This window comes from Gossypium arboreum, chromosome 3, assembly GCF_025698485.1.
Source record: "Gossypium arboreum isolate Shixiya-1 chromosome 3, ASM2569848v2, whole genome shotgun sequence".
NCBI lineage: Eukaryota > Viridiplantae > Streptophyta > Magnoliopsida > Malvales > Malvaceae > Gossypium > Gossypium arboreum.
The window spans coordinates 97,116,215-97,131,846 of record NC_069072.1 but is presented as its reverse complement, the minus strand read 5'-3'; the positions used below and the strand labels follow the sequence as shown (position 1 = coordinate 97,131,846).

Genomic DNA, 15,632 nt, shown 5'->3' with positions numbered 1-15,632 from the left:
AGCATACGAAATGCAGAAAATGTTACCTAAAAATAAAAATTTCTAAATATTCATAAAATTCTGACTATAGCAAGGATCCTTAATGTACTTAGTCTATCTTTCCACTAAAACTCCGAGTCTCTTCTAATAATTATTCTGTCATCACATACTTTAATTATATATATTTTCTAGGGAATTCATCTTGTCACATGATTTCTGTATTTGACAACCTAAATGGAGCAAACACTAGATTGTCAGATGTTGCATCATGCCACAATTCGAATGAAATTCACTCATAAAGCTAAAGCTTTTAACCAAAATGATTGATGGAGCAAAAAACTACCTCCTTAGCTACTCAGCCCTACACTAAAATGGAGTGTCCTTAAATTATTATTAAATTGCTTTTTTAATCACTCTTATTTGAAACTATTTTTCTAATAAATAATGTAATGGAGTGGACAAAACATTTGTAACAACCCATTTTTAGTGAAATCAGAACAATGGTTTTGGAACCACAAATTTGATGAGTAAATTATTATTTTATTGTTATTTTAATGTCTACGATATGTTAGTAGGGTCGTATAAAAATTTTGATAAGAAATTTTGACGTTTGCATGCTTAATTAAGTGAAAAGGACTAAATTGTAAAAGTTGCAAAAGTAGAGTTCTATTAGTATAAGGAGTCAAATAGCTATGAAACTTAAATGTAAGTGGATTTAAATAGTAATTAGACCATTCTTATTGTTAGTGGACAAAGATGGACATAAATTAAGTGAAATTTAAGTTAAAAACAAGAGGTTAAAAAGGTAAATAAATAAATCATAATTAAACTAAGCAAAAATTAGTATAATCCTCAACATTTGTTTCTTCCACCAAAAATAGGTTAAGAAAACTTCAATGAAGAAGCTTGAACATTCGGCTAAGAACATCCTTTGCATGTAAGTGTGTTTTGTCCCGTTTTTAATGTTTTTTTTTGTTTTCGAGATCGTCGTAGCTTAAATTAAATTTCAAAATTATTAAAGGTTTAGGGAATTTCAATGAATAAGTTTGCATGATTCCTAAATTTTAATGAAAGATTATGAGTCCTTGTTGTCAAATAAACAAGTTATGTAAAGGGATTTTTGATGAAATTTTTAATTAGGGACATATTTATAAAAGTAGTGAAATTCCATGGTAAATTTGTGAAATGCTAATTTGTATGGGTTGATATAGGTCCCTAGTACATTCACCTAGCATGAAATATGGATGAAATTTCTTAAATTACAAGCTTAACGACTAAATTGTAAAAAGTTAAAATATTAGGGGCAAAAGTGTAATTTTTCAAAAATATGAATTTTGTACTGAATTGAATAGTAGAAGTATTAAATGGATTGAATTTTCTTATTTAGATCAAGATAAACCTCATACGAATCTAGATCAAGGAAATGCTAAAGCCTCGAATTAGTTGATCTCGTTTCTACGTCTTTGTTATCAAGGTAAGTTTATATGATTAATTAACGTTTTAATGTTTTATTGAATTATATATTCATGTATTATTTACCATGAAATCAAATGTGGAAATCCAATGATGTTTTGATGATTATCGAGTCCTGTTTAAACCTTAGGAACACGTAGGATACAAATAACATGTCATTAGGGTTACCATGGTCCTGGTGCTGGTTGGAAACACAAAAATTTACACACATTTTCATACCCTTTTTAACTTAAATTCATGTGAATTCGATTAAATTCTTGTTGAAAATAATTAATTTTTATAAAATAATTAAAGTGCACTTAAAATATGAATATGTTAAATTTTAGTTAATTTCATAATTATTTTTGATGAATTTTGGTTATTTTCGACAAATTTGCACAAAGGTCGAAAAATGGCTCGGCAGACACTGCTAGAAGCACAAAACTGAGAAGCAGGTTGAAGTATCGAGGCGAAATAAATTTCAGCCTAAGATGATATTCATAATATAATTAATTTTAATTTATATCCAATTTAATTTGGGTTAATAAATTATAATTAATTAATTATGAAAAAGTGGTCCGATTGAACCGAACTGAGTAAACAGAACTGGCCAAGAAAAGGACAGCCCAAAATCGTCCAAGTGCTGACCCAATTAAGCTCATTAGCTGATTATTTAAGCTGCAAAGAAGGCCTTGAAGACTTGTTCAAATTGCAATTAAACCCCTCCACAATTGGTGGCTTTGTAGATTTGCCCTATGCCATTTTTAGCAAAGTTGAAGCCATCAACTTTGCAACATAGGAGGCCGGCCAAGGGGTGGCTTTTTGGATGCTATTTTTAGGAAATTTCAGCTGCCACATTCAGCTATAAAAACCTCCTTGGCTGATCATTCAACACATCCCTCATTCACATCTTTTCTCTCACAATTCTTCTTTCCTCTTTCACTTTCTCCCTTCTTTGCCATTCTAAATTCTCTTGCTCTCTTGCTGATTTGCTCCCTTGGAAAAGGGGTGTTCATCAGCCATTTTGGAGCAACATTGAAGTGTTCATAGTAGCTTTGATCAACAAGGATAATAGAGAATGAAGAACAAAGCAAGCTAGTCAAGCCACGAAAAAACACTGGATTTGATTATTGTTCCCTGTCTCTTTAATTTTTTTATTGTTATGATGAACATATCTATGAATATTTATGTTGTTGGAATGGTTAATATAATCAATTTAGCTTGAATTTAATTTGTGTTAGGTTGATTGCATTTCGTCTTCTTAAATTGTTAAAATTGTGTTTATGTTGTTATAGGCCTCGGTAAGATGCTTGATTAAGTAAAATCATGACTAAGTTATTCTAGCATTCCAATTGTTAGGTAACTAATGAATTAATTATTTAAATAGATTGAAATTGTAATTAATAGACACAGTACTTAATCAGTGCATGTTTAATCATCTAAGGTAGCTAAGGGTTAAATTAGCAATCGTATCTGACGATACATTTGCCTTGCATAACTTGCAAGATTATTGTGATTAAACTGTTTCAAGGTAAGGATACTTTGTTACCTCACATAGTCTTTTATGTGCTTATTAAATCGAGTTAATTGTTTGAATTAACATACAGATATGTTTAAGAGATTATCTCAATTTAATAAGTATGTATGTGCTATAACATATTTTTCTATTAAGATTTGTTATATCGATTGAATTGACATAGAGATATGTCCAAGAGATGAATGGATTTTGGTAGGTGAGTATGTTCATGAGTTAGCAAATTATTGAGTTGCCGTGAATTTATTTGTAATAATATAAACATGAGTTTAATAATTCTAAGATAAGAAATGTAATTAATCTAACACAATTATGTCATCTTGATTAAAATCGTATTTTGAAATTGTGCATTTGAGATTTATTTATTTAGTTTACTTAGTTTAAAATCTTAGTTTTTAATCACCCTCTTCAAACAAAATATTTTTCTTCACCAAAGTGTTTTAAATAGCATTCATAAATAATTTTTTTCATAGTCCCTGTGGGTACGATAACTCGACATTTACTTGTCACTTTATTACTTGTTGTGATTGTGTACACTTGCACATTTTCATCGTTCCAACTTTTTGGCATAGTTGCCGAGGACTGTGTTTTAAAAAGTCATTATTTGTGAATTTGTTAGTTTTGCATTTTGGTTTAATTTTCTGTTTAAATTCTAACTTAATTAAATTTTCTGTGATTATTTTAGGTGTTTATGAGTATTGACCGAATCATCGATTTACTCCCTATAGACCCTGGGGTTGAATGACTAGCGAAGAAGACAAGCAAGTCAGAGAATGACCAAAGAGATGACCTTCGAAAATTTGAATCAAGGAAACGAAGCAAATCCTAGTCAAAATGCTATCCTTATTGCTGATGATAGGGATAGAGCTTTAAGACAGTATGCCGTGCCAGTGTTTAATGATCTTAATCAGGGTATTAGGAGACCTAAAATTGAGGCACAACAGTTCAAGCTGAAGCCAGTCATGTTCCAGATGCTTCAGACAGTGGGCCAATTCAGTGGAATGCCTACCGAGGATCCTCACCTACACTTAAGACTATTTATGGAGGTGAGCAATTCTTTCAAATTAGCCAGAGTACCCGAAGATGCATTACTATTGAAGTTGTTCCTGTATTCGTTAAGGGACAAAGCTCGAACTTGGTTGAATTCATTGCCAGCAAATTCAATTTTTACATGGCAAGAGTTAGCAGAAAGATTCCTCATGAAGTATTTCCCGCCTAGCAAGAATGCTATGTTGAGGAACGAGATCACTGCTTTCCAACAAATGGATGATGAGTCCTTGTATGATGTATGGGAAAGGTACAAAGAATTATTACGGAAGTGACCTCATCACGAATCCCACATTGCATCCAACTTGAGACATTTTATAATGGTCTCAATGCTCACACGAGGATGGTAGTGAATGCTTCTGCTAACGGTGCTCTCCTTTCTAAGTCTTATAATGAGGCTTATGAAATCTTTGAGAGGATTGCTAGCAACAATGGCATTTGAAAATGTAGACTGTGTTTATTATGGGGAGGGACATTTGTTCGAAGATGTCCATCGAACCCAGAATCCGTGTATTACATGGGTAACCAGAACCAAAATCGAGGAAGGCAAGGATTGCAATCCAATTTCTATAACCCATCGTGGCGAAATCACCCCAAGTTTTCCTAGAGTAACCAAGGGGCTTGTAACACCCCTAACCCGTATCCGTCGCCGGAATGGGGTTGCGAGGCATTACTAGAAAATATACAACTTTCATACATTCACACAATCACTCAGATCATATTCGAAGTCATACATTTGTAACTTCAGTTTAACAATTCTTGAATCATTTATCCACAAAGCATAAAGCAATTTTATTAAATTCGCATATAACCATTTTGTTATCTTATAGCTTGAATTACTATTCATATGGTCAATTTCCAATGCAATAGTCGAATATTAAAACATGCTAAATTCATATGCTTTATTCAATGTCGATTTTCACTTTACTCTATTACTATACACGCATGTAACATTTCATAAAAACCAAACCAATATGTCAAACATAATTTACATTTCACATCAACCACATCACAAATATGTATTTATACACATATAACATAACAAACTCTTGTCTAATGCTATAAAATATAAAACCCAAATTTAAACATGATAATAACACCTAATTGGCAAGCTAAATAACATGTCTAACCATCACATATTCAAACAATCTATGAACCATTTCTAAACGTAATTACCAAATCAAAACATACTAATATTTATATGATAGCATCGTGACAAAATTACATATACAAAACAAATTCATTAAGGTCATACCAATTCCACCATTTAATCTTAAGTAAAAAATACATAGCATAACCGAATACAAATTCCAACTGTCACTTTAAATATCAAACCATAAACAAACATGTCATATGCATAAATATATACTTAATCTACCACTAGCCAAATATGCATGCGCATTATTAACCAATTTTAAGTCAATTTATAAGACGATTTATAAATCAAATTTAATGTTAATAATGAAACCACACCAAAAACCAAATTCACAAATATAGTATAGTCATCTCATAGCTTATCAAAACATGTACCACAAATCAAAAACATATCCCTTACTTACTTCATCCCATAACTGGTTACTAATACTTCAAAACATAGTCACTTACCTAATACATCCAACTTAAATATTATGCATATCACTCAACAAGAATATTCATCCACAATTTCACATCATACCAAATGTACCATACACATATACTTTGACAAAACTTCATCACCATTAGAAAATATATCAACCATGATTCACATATAAACATATAATGGCCAAAACATCAAAACCAAACTTAAATAAAGATTAAGCCATTTTCACATGGCTCATATTTACATCACCCAAAATCAAACATAAACATAAGCTAGTCTATACATGCCATAGGTTTAAGTTCAACTTATAAAGTACCGAAAACAGTCGATAGTGTGATAAACTTCACTGAGATCCCCGAGCTCGTAACTTAACTCCAAAATCTATAAAACAAAGGCAAACATACACACACAGTAAGCTATCATAGCTTACTAAGTCATAAGAAAATAAATAACTCAATGACAATAACAACTCAATTTAACCAAACCAATTTATGCTATTGTAATCACATTTAATTTCAAGTTCACAATTTCATACACAATCTATACTTTCATATATAAATTTTACCTTGGCCGAATTTACATATATCTATTATCAAAGTAACATTCAATTTCAAAACCATAGTACAATTATATAACCGAATATACATACACACTCATAAGCATATACTCTTGAATCAAACTTTAATATCTCATACTTATACATATCATGTGGACAAATATACTTCACAAATACACATATATTTATATTAGTATAATGTATAATTTGCATCGAATATCAAATAACCAACTTACCTTAATTTCAAATATGTGATCAACTATCACATACCTGTTCACTTAGCTCGATTTACACATTCAATCACAACTTATCAATACCCGTTGAACCATTCGAAATTGAATAGGATACTCAGAAAATCACACATACTGTACAATGCCTGTAACACCCCAAACCCGGCCCAGACATTATGGCCGAATCTAGCGACGTCACATTGAAGTGTTTTTCGCAAAACATGATATCGTTGAAAACCCCATTCTATATTTAACCTTTTTGTGTTCTTAACAAAAATTGAGGATATCTCATCCATTGTTAAAATTCAAGTCGTTTAGAAAATTGTTAATCAAATAGTTATTAACTTGAAAACGTTCTTTCTTGAGGAAGCTCGTTAAACATGTTGTGTGAATGTGGTGTTTTGAAAAACATTTATCTTTTGAAAACTCGAGTCCTACTGCTAGCAAATAAAAATCAAGACTAAAACCCAGATTTAACGAATAAAAACTATAAGAGGCCTTATTACATAAAAATACCCAAATTAATATACGTATAAATTAAAAACCAATAAGGAAGTCCATGTAGTTGTGTAACCAGCTTTGAGTCCCTCGCAGCACTGACCCGCCTAAGACTGGGGATTATCTGCGTAGATAAACAGAAGGGAGAGTTTACGAAAACTCAGTGTGCAATCCCTTTTATAAACAAGCAGCAAATCATGCAGTATGCAAATAACGTCTGGGCCTAAGCCTTTATCAGTAACAGTTCAATTTCAGTTAGGGCCTTGGCCCATTACAGAATCAGTATCAGTGTGGGCCTTAGCCCAATTCAGTAGAGGTTACAGTACAAATGTGAAATTAGAAATCCTACCCCACCAACCTCTACACACCACTCCGTCCAGCCCTACACACCATGTGGGGATAAATTCAACCCGCCCATCCCTACACACCAAAAACAGCACCGGTGGTGTGACAACCCGAATTAGGGCCTAATCGAAATAGTGGTTTTGTGACCACAAATCCGAGATAGAAATAATTGTTTTATAATTATTTTGGGGTTTATGATATGATTTCATGATTTCGTGAAAATTTCGTGATGAAATTCTATGCATTGAGCGCTTAAGTTGAGATTAGGGACTAAACCGAATAAATTGCAAAACTCGTGTTTTAGAAGTTTTTAGTATGAAATTGCTTTGAGATATTAACTAGGAGGTCTTAAATAGTAATTTTACCAATTCCTAAGTTATGGACAAAAGTTGGACATGGAGGGAATTTTTTAAAAGTTTAGTAGTAAGGGCATTTTGGTCATTTGTATATTAAATGAAATAAAATGGGAAAAATAACACAAAATTGGTCATCATCTTCACTAGTTGCTGCCGAAATTTGCTCTCCTCCATAGCTATTGTTTCTTCAACTTTCAAGCTTCATAATCAAGAAGGCATGGAATCGACCTCGAACGGGGGAAGGAAAAAGGTTTGGACTAAATTGCAAAATTTCCATATTTTGCACCGAGGTAAGTTTGTATGTAAATAATACATTAATTTCATTTACATTTTTATATTTCAGCCTATTATATATATATATATATACTAGCTGATGTTGAAGTATAAATCGACTATTGGAAGAATGGAAATAAGTAATAGAGAGAGAAATCCCGGTTGAACATTCGGAAAGATCGAATAAAATAGATGGAGCGTAGCTAGGTCACATGTATGGTGCTGAGTGCACATCATGTGTACAAGAAAGCTACGAGATACTATGTAGTAGCTAGGTCACATGTGTGATACGGGATGTATCCCATGTAGACGAGAGAGCTACGGGAGAGATAAATGTAGCTAGGTCGCATGCGTGATTCCAAGTGAAGGACACCATGTAGAAAAGAGAGCTACGAGACAAATTGGCTAGGTCGCATGAGTGGTACTAAGTGTTCACCATGTGTACAAGAGAGCCGAATTAAATGAAATATGATGGTGGGGCTCTGTGCTGAAACCATCAAGTATCGAGGATTAATCCGAATTGTTCAACGGGATGGCTTTGTGGTGACATTGTAATCATGGGCCTATACTCGTGATGTATGAAATGTGGTGAAAATTATTTGTGATATATATATATAAGTTAAAATGAGGTTAGTACAAAGAATGTGTGAAAGAGTGAAATTAGCATTAAAACTGTTTTGGACAGTAGTAGTGATGTGATTTTGAAAAATCACCAAAAATAGAATGAATTTAATTAGAGGTTGAATAAGATGTTAAATTAAAGATTAATGAGTATATTTTCATATAAAAGAAACAAAGAAAGCAAAGGAATTCTATATTTTGAGATATTTACAATTGTGTGTGACTTGCTCAGGATGACTATGTGATCCCCTGTTCCAACTTTTAAAAATCATTAAAAATTGTACAAAACAGATTAAGAAATATAGTTTATATTCCAAAATTCCTTATTGAGTCTAGTTTTAAATGAAATAGATTTCATGGTTATTTGAAATTTTTACTAAGAGAAATTGAATTCGTAGTGAACAGAGGTCAGATCAGTTGAGCTGTGTAACAGGGGAACTTTAACTAATAAACTGTACTAATTGGCTGAACCAAAAATTCTAGAAAACAATTAGTAAGAGGTTTTATGAGTCTAGATTCAGAGAAATTTTACAGATTTGAATTTCGAGTTTCGTAACCCGAGTTATGATTTATTTAGTGATCATGACACAGGAGGGACAACTTGATCAAATCGGAGTAAACATATTAGATTCCTTATTTGTTATTTATATACTTACTTACTAAGCTATAAGCTTACTTTCTTTTCTCTCTTTTGTCTTATAGTGTCATCCAGCTAGCACAGGAGTTAGAGATCGTTGAAGATCCGCCCACACTATCAATACTCTTGGTATTTGAACTCAACATTTTGAAATATGGCATGTATAGTAGACTTAGTCATTTTTTTACGTGTCATAATTGTCTAGGTTTAAAATATTAATTATAGTATCAAACTAATCATTTTGTACGAAGTCTTTGAAATTGGTTTGTATTGTTAATGGCATATGTTATAATGATTCATGATCAAATTGCACGCCATATTTTTGTTTGGGTTTTATTTAATAGTATATACTATAATTTGTTAATACCTCGCACTGCTCCAAATGACGGATACGGGTAAGGGGTGTTACATTTAGTGGTATCAGAGCTATGGTTTAGTCGGTTCTGAGACTAATAAAGTGTGTGTAAAAATCTAGCTATACATGCCATAAAAATATTGTGATAGTGTGGTGACTCCTGATTATTCTAAACTGTATTTTGTTTTAATATAGTAATGGATCCTGACGGAACTGCGGCTGATGATGCTGCTAGTAATGCACCGGCTCCCACACAAGGGACCACGCCTGTGGAAAGTAGACCTGAGACATTGAGACAGGGAGATGAGGCTCGGGATGCCTTTCTCCAAATGATGAACAATTGGTATACTGAGTTTATTCGAGCAAATCCAAATGCTCAACCTCCTCCACCCCCTCCCATACCTCAGATGATTCCTGTAGCTGCTCAAGGCATAGATTTGGTAAGAATGAACAAGCCTCCAGTTGACAAGATTCGAAAACAAGGGGCTGAAGAGTTTAGAGCAAAGATCAATGATGATCACGAGAAAGTAGAGTTCTGGCTTGAAAATTCTACCCGTGTATTTGATGAGCTCTCATGTACACCCGAGGAGTGCTTAAGGTGTGCTGTATCACTTTTGAGAGATTCGGCCTACCACTGGTGGAAGACTTTGGTAGTAGTGATGCCAAAAGAAAGAGTTACTTGGGATTTCTTCCAGGAAGAATTCAGAAAGAAATACATAAGTCAGCGATTTATTGATCAAAAAACGGAAGGAGTTCCTTGAATTGAAGCAGGGCAAGATGTCGTGGCAGAGTATGAACGCGAATTTGTAAGACTCAGCAAGTATGCCCAGGAATGTGTGTCCATCAAGGCCATTATGTGCAAAAGGTTTGAGGATGGGATAAATGAGGACATTAAAGTGCTTGTGGGAATTTTGGAGTTGAAAGAATTTGTAGTATTGGTTGATCGAGCTCTTAAAGCCGAAGAATTGAACAAAGAAAGAAGAAAAGCTGCTATTGAGGCTCGAGATGCCAGAAAAAGGCCGATAAGCAAGTCATTTCAATCTCAATCAAAGAGGTCTAAAGAGACAAACCCTCGAATGACAGTTTCAACTGGGGATTCACACAGAGATCGTGGTAGAGCATATTCGGGGTCTAAAGCTCAAGCTTCTTCGGTGGCAAGTGTGGGTAATGTGCGACCAAGAAAGCCCGAGTGTCAGTAATGTTGCAGGCAACATTATGGTGAGTGTTGGGGAAACGAGCGAGCTTGTTTCAGGTGCGGTTCTCGTGAGCATTTTATTAGAGACTGTCCGGAGAAAGTTAAAGAAGAAAGATTTCAGAGTGCTAGACAGAATACCACCGCTAGCAGAGGTAGACCACCGAGAAATACTGGAGGTGGGACTAGCAGTAAAACTACGATGAAAGATTCAGCGGCAAGATCAGAAGCTAGAGCGCCTGCTAGAGCTTATGCTATACGTGCCTGAGAGGATGCATCATCTCCCGATGTCATTACTGGTACATTTTCTCTCTATGATACTATTGTTATTACATTGATTGATCCCGGGTCTACTCATTCCTATATTTGCATGAATTTAGTATCTAAAAAAAAGTTGCCTGTTGAGTTTACTGAGTTTACGATTAAAGTGTCAAACCCATTAGGCCAATATGTGCTAGTTGACAAGGTTTGCAAGAATTGCCCATTAATGATTTAAGGTCACTATTTTCTGGCTAATTTGATGCTGTTACCATTTGATGAGTTTGACGTTATTTTGGGAATGGACTGGTTGACATTGTATGATGCCAAGGTGGATTGTAAACAAAAAACACTAGAGTTGAAATGTGAAAATGGATAAATTTTGTGGGTTGAAACAGATGAATCAAATAAATTGCCTATGGTGATTTCGCACATGTCTGCACAGAAATACATGAGGAAAGGGTGTGAAGCTTATCTGGCTTATGTAATGAATACTGAGTTGCGTCAACTGAAGTTTGAATCGATCTCGATAGTCTGTGAATTTCGGATGTATTTCCGGAGGAATTGCACAGGTTGCCTTTGTACAGAGAGATAGAGTTTGCCATTGATTTGTTGCCGGGTACTGCACCGATCTCGATTGCTCCATATAGAATGGCTCCAACTAAATTAAAAGAATTGAAGGCTCAGTTGCAAGAGTTAACAGATAAGGGATTTGTGAGACCGAGTTTCTCTCCCTAGGGTGCTCCTGTATTGTTCGTAAAGAAGAAGGATGGTTCAATGAGGCTTTGCATTGATTACCGTCAGCTTAATAAGGTGACTATAAAGAACAAGTACCCACTGCCGAGGACTGATGATTTATTCGATCAGTTAAAGGGGGCCATAGTGTTTTCAAAGATCGATTTGAGATCTGGTTACTATCAGTTGAGAGTTAAGGAGTCGGATGTGCAGAAAACCACCTTTAGGACAAGGTATGGACATTATGAGTTTCTTGTGATGCCTTTCAGCTTAACAAATGCTCCAGCTATATTTATGGACTTGATGAACCGGATCTTTCGGCCATATTTGGATAGGTTTCTAGTAGTGTTTATAGATGACATTCTAATTTATTCTTGAGATGAGTCTGAACATACCGAACACTTGAGAACCATATTACAGATCTTGAGAGAAAAGAAACTGTTTGCTAAGTTTAGTAAAAGTGAGTTTTGGCTTTGTGAAGTCAGATTTTTGGGACATATAGTCTCAGGTGATGGTATTCGGGTGGATCCGAGCAAGATTTCTGTGATCGTTGATTGGAAACCGCCAAAGAATGTATCCGAGGTTAGAAGCTTTTTAGGCTTGGTCGGGTATTATAGACGTTTTGTTGAGGGATTTTTGATGATTGCCTCTCCTATGACTAAGTTGTTGCAAAAGAATGTTAAGTTTGAATGGACTGATAAATGTTAACAGAGTTTTGAAAAGCTGAAAGCACGATTGACTGAAGCACCAATTTTAGTACAGCCCGAGCCAGGGAAGGAGTTCGTAATTTATAGTGATGCATCATTGACAGGCATTGGATGTGTGTTGATGCAAGAGGGTAAAGTGGTAGCTTATGCTTCGAGACAGTTAAAACCGCATGAGAAGAACTATCCTACACATGATTTGGAATTGGCTGCTATTGTCTTTGCCTTGAAGATTTGGCGACATTATTTGTATGGTGAAAAATGCCGAATTTTTACTGATCATAAAAGTTTGAAGTATTTGATGAATCAAAAGGATTTGAATCTACGATAGCAGAGATGGCTTGAATTATTAAAGGATTATGAGCTAGTGATTGATTATCATCTGGGAAAAGCAAATGTAGTTGCTGACGCCTTGAGCAGGAAATCTCTTTTTACTTTGAGAGCCATGATTACGGGGTTAGCATTTTCTGATGATGGGTCAATCTTAGCAGAAATGAGGGTTAAACTGTTATTTCTTCAGCTAATTTGTGATGCTTAAAAGAACGATACTGAGTTGCGAACCAAGAGAACTCAATGCGAATCAGGTTACGACTCAGATTTTCGAGTTGGACCAGATGACTGTTTGATGTTTCGAGACAGGATATGTGTACCGAAAAACGATGAATTGATTCAGAAAATATTACATGAGGAACACAGTGGCTGTTTGTCAGTTCACCCTGGTAGCACAAAAATGTATAATGATTTAAAGAAGTTGTATTGGTGGCCAGGTATGAAAAGGAACATTTCTGAATTTGTAACCAAGTGTTTGATCTGTCAACAAGTAAAAGATGAACATCAAGTGCCTTCAGGACTACTCCAACCGGTAATGGTGCCTGAGTGGAAATGGGATAAGATTACCATGGATTTTGTAAACGGTTTGCCTTTGACTCCTAAAAAGAAAGATGCTGTCTGGGTAGTGGTTGATAGGTTAACAAAGTCAGCCCACTTTATACCAGTACGTACCGATTACTCACTTGATAAATTAGCTGAATTATATATTGCTGAAATTGTGAGGTTGCACGGAGTACCTATGTCTATAATATCAGATAGAGATCTGAGGTTTACCTCGAGATTTTGGAAAAAGTTACAAGAAGCTTTGGGTACAAAATTGAACTTTAGTACCGCGTTTCATCCACAAACAGATGGTCAGTCGGAAAGAGTAATCCAGGTACTCGAGGATATGTTTAGATGCTGTGTTTTAGAATTTGCAGGTAGTTGGGAGAAATATCTATCTTTGATTGAATTTGCCTACAATAACAGTTATCAGTCAAGTATACAAATGGCACCGTACGAAGCCTTGCATGGTCGCAAGTGTCGGACTCCTTTATATTGGATTGAACTTAGTGAGAAACAGATTCACGGAGTTGATCTAGTTAAAGAAACCGAAGAGAAAGTAAAAGTAATTCGGGATTGCTTGAAAGCTGCTTCAGATTGACAAAAGTCATATGCAGATTTAAAAAGAAAAGAGATTGAACTTCAGGTGGGTGATAAAGTGTTCATGAAGGTGTCACCGTGGAAAAAGATTCTAAGATTTAGCCAAAAAGGCAAGTTGAGTCCGCGTTTTATTGGCCCGTACGAGATTACTGAGAGGATTGGACCAGTGCCATATCGGTTGGCCTTACCGGCAGAGTTAGAAAGAATTCATAACGTGTTTCATGTATCAATGTTGCGACGTTATCGTTCTGATCCTTCACATGTGATTTCTCTAATAGAAATTGAGATTCAACCGGATATGACCTATGAGGAGGAACCAATAAAGATTTTGGCTCGGGAAATTAAACAGTTAAGAAATAAAAGTATAGCCTTAGTGAAAGTATTGTGGCACAGACATGGGATAGAAGAGGCTACGTGGGAACCTGAGGAAGCTATGAGGAAGCAGTACCCGAACCTCTTTACCGGTAAGATTTTCGGGGACGAAAAACTCTAAAAGGGGAGAATTGTGACAACCCGAATTCGGGCCTAATCGGAATAGTGGTTTTGTGACCACAAATTCGAGATAGAAATAATTGTTTTATAATTATTTTGGGGTTTATGATATGATTTCAGGATTTCGTGAAAATTTCGTGATGAAATTCTATGCATTGAGCGCTTAAGTTGAGACTAGGGACTAAACCGAATAAATTGCAAAACTCGTGTTTTAGAAGTTTTTAGTATGAAATTGTTTTGAGATATTAACTAGGAGGTCTTAAATAGCAATTTGACCAATTCCTAAGTTATGGAAAAAAGTTGGACATGGAGGGAATGTAACGCCCCCACGCCCGAGACCGTCGCCGGAGTCGAGTATGAGGCGTTACTAAGCTTAGTTTAACATTTTTAGAACTTTGGAATATTTGTTTCTACATTCACAGCTTTTAAGCTACTTGCGTCACAATCACAAGAAAAATCATATCTCGAGTTACGAAACTCGAAATCAAGAACCGTAAATTTTCCCTGAATCTAGACTCATATACCTATCTACTAGTTGTTTTATAAAATTTTTGGTTGGGCCAATTAGTACAGTTTATTAGTTAAAATTACCCCTGTTTCAGGACTTGACTGGTCTGACCTCTGTTTACTACGAACCACATTTCTCACTGTACAAAATTAATATGACTATGAGGTTTGTTTGTCCTAAAACTAGACTCAATAAGGATTCTGTGGATATAAAATACACCACCTAATTATATCTTTACAATTTATGGTGAATTTCTAAAGTAGGAACAGGGGATTCAGAAACTGCTATGACCCTATTTCACTAAAATTCAAATATCTTCTAACATATAATTCCTTTACCTGTTTCATTTGTTTCATGTGAAACTAGACATAATAATATTCAATTTGATATGTAATCCATCACCAAATTCAATTTGTATGATTTTTAGTAAATTTTCAAACTCGCGTTAGTGTTGCTGCAGTATTCTGTTTATGGCAAATTTCATCCCTCTTATGAGTTTTTATGCACTAAGCATCTTAATAATTTTCCTTAACATCAAACATAATCTAAACTTACCATTTTCATAATTTATCATTATCAAATATTTTCTCAACCATTCTGTCACCATATCATAAGATCATTTACACAAAATAAGTATATTGCTATACATGCCATACTTAAATTTACAAGCCATTTACCAAAAATCTTCCTGGATAGTGTGGTCGAGCCTTCGACCTATCCCGACTCTGAAATGGCTTGTCCAAAACTACAATGAGTAAGAAGGAGGAGTAAGCATAAATGCTTAGTAAGTTCATATGCAAATAATAAG

General features: G+C 34.7%; 1 non-coding gene across 1 annotated transcript; it reads right to left on the bottom strand.

Moving 5' to 3' along the window:
• Positions 1-4,194: 4,194 nt before the first annotated feature.
• On the bottom strand, positions 4,195-4,301 carry LOC128291073 (small nucleolar RNA R71). Its single transcript, XR_008280849.1, has one exon. It is a non-coding gene; the product is annotated as a small nucleolar RNA R71 (small nucleolar RNA).
• Between the last annotated feature and the right edge of the window lie 11,331 nt (positions 4,302-15,632).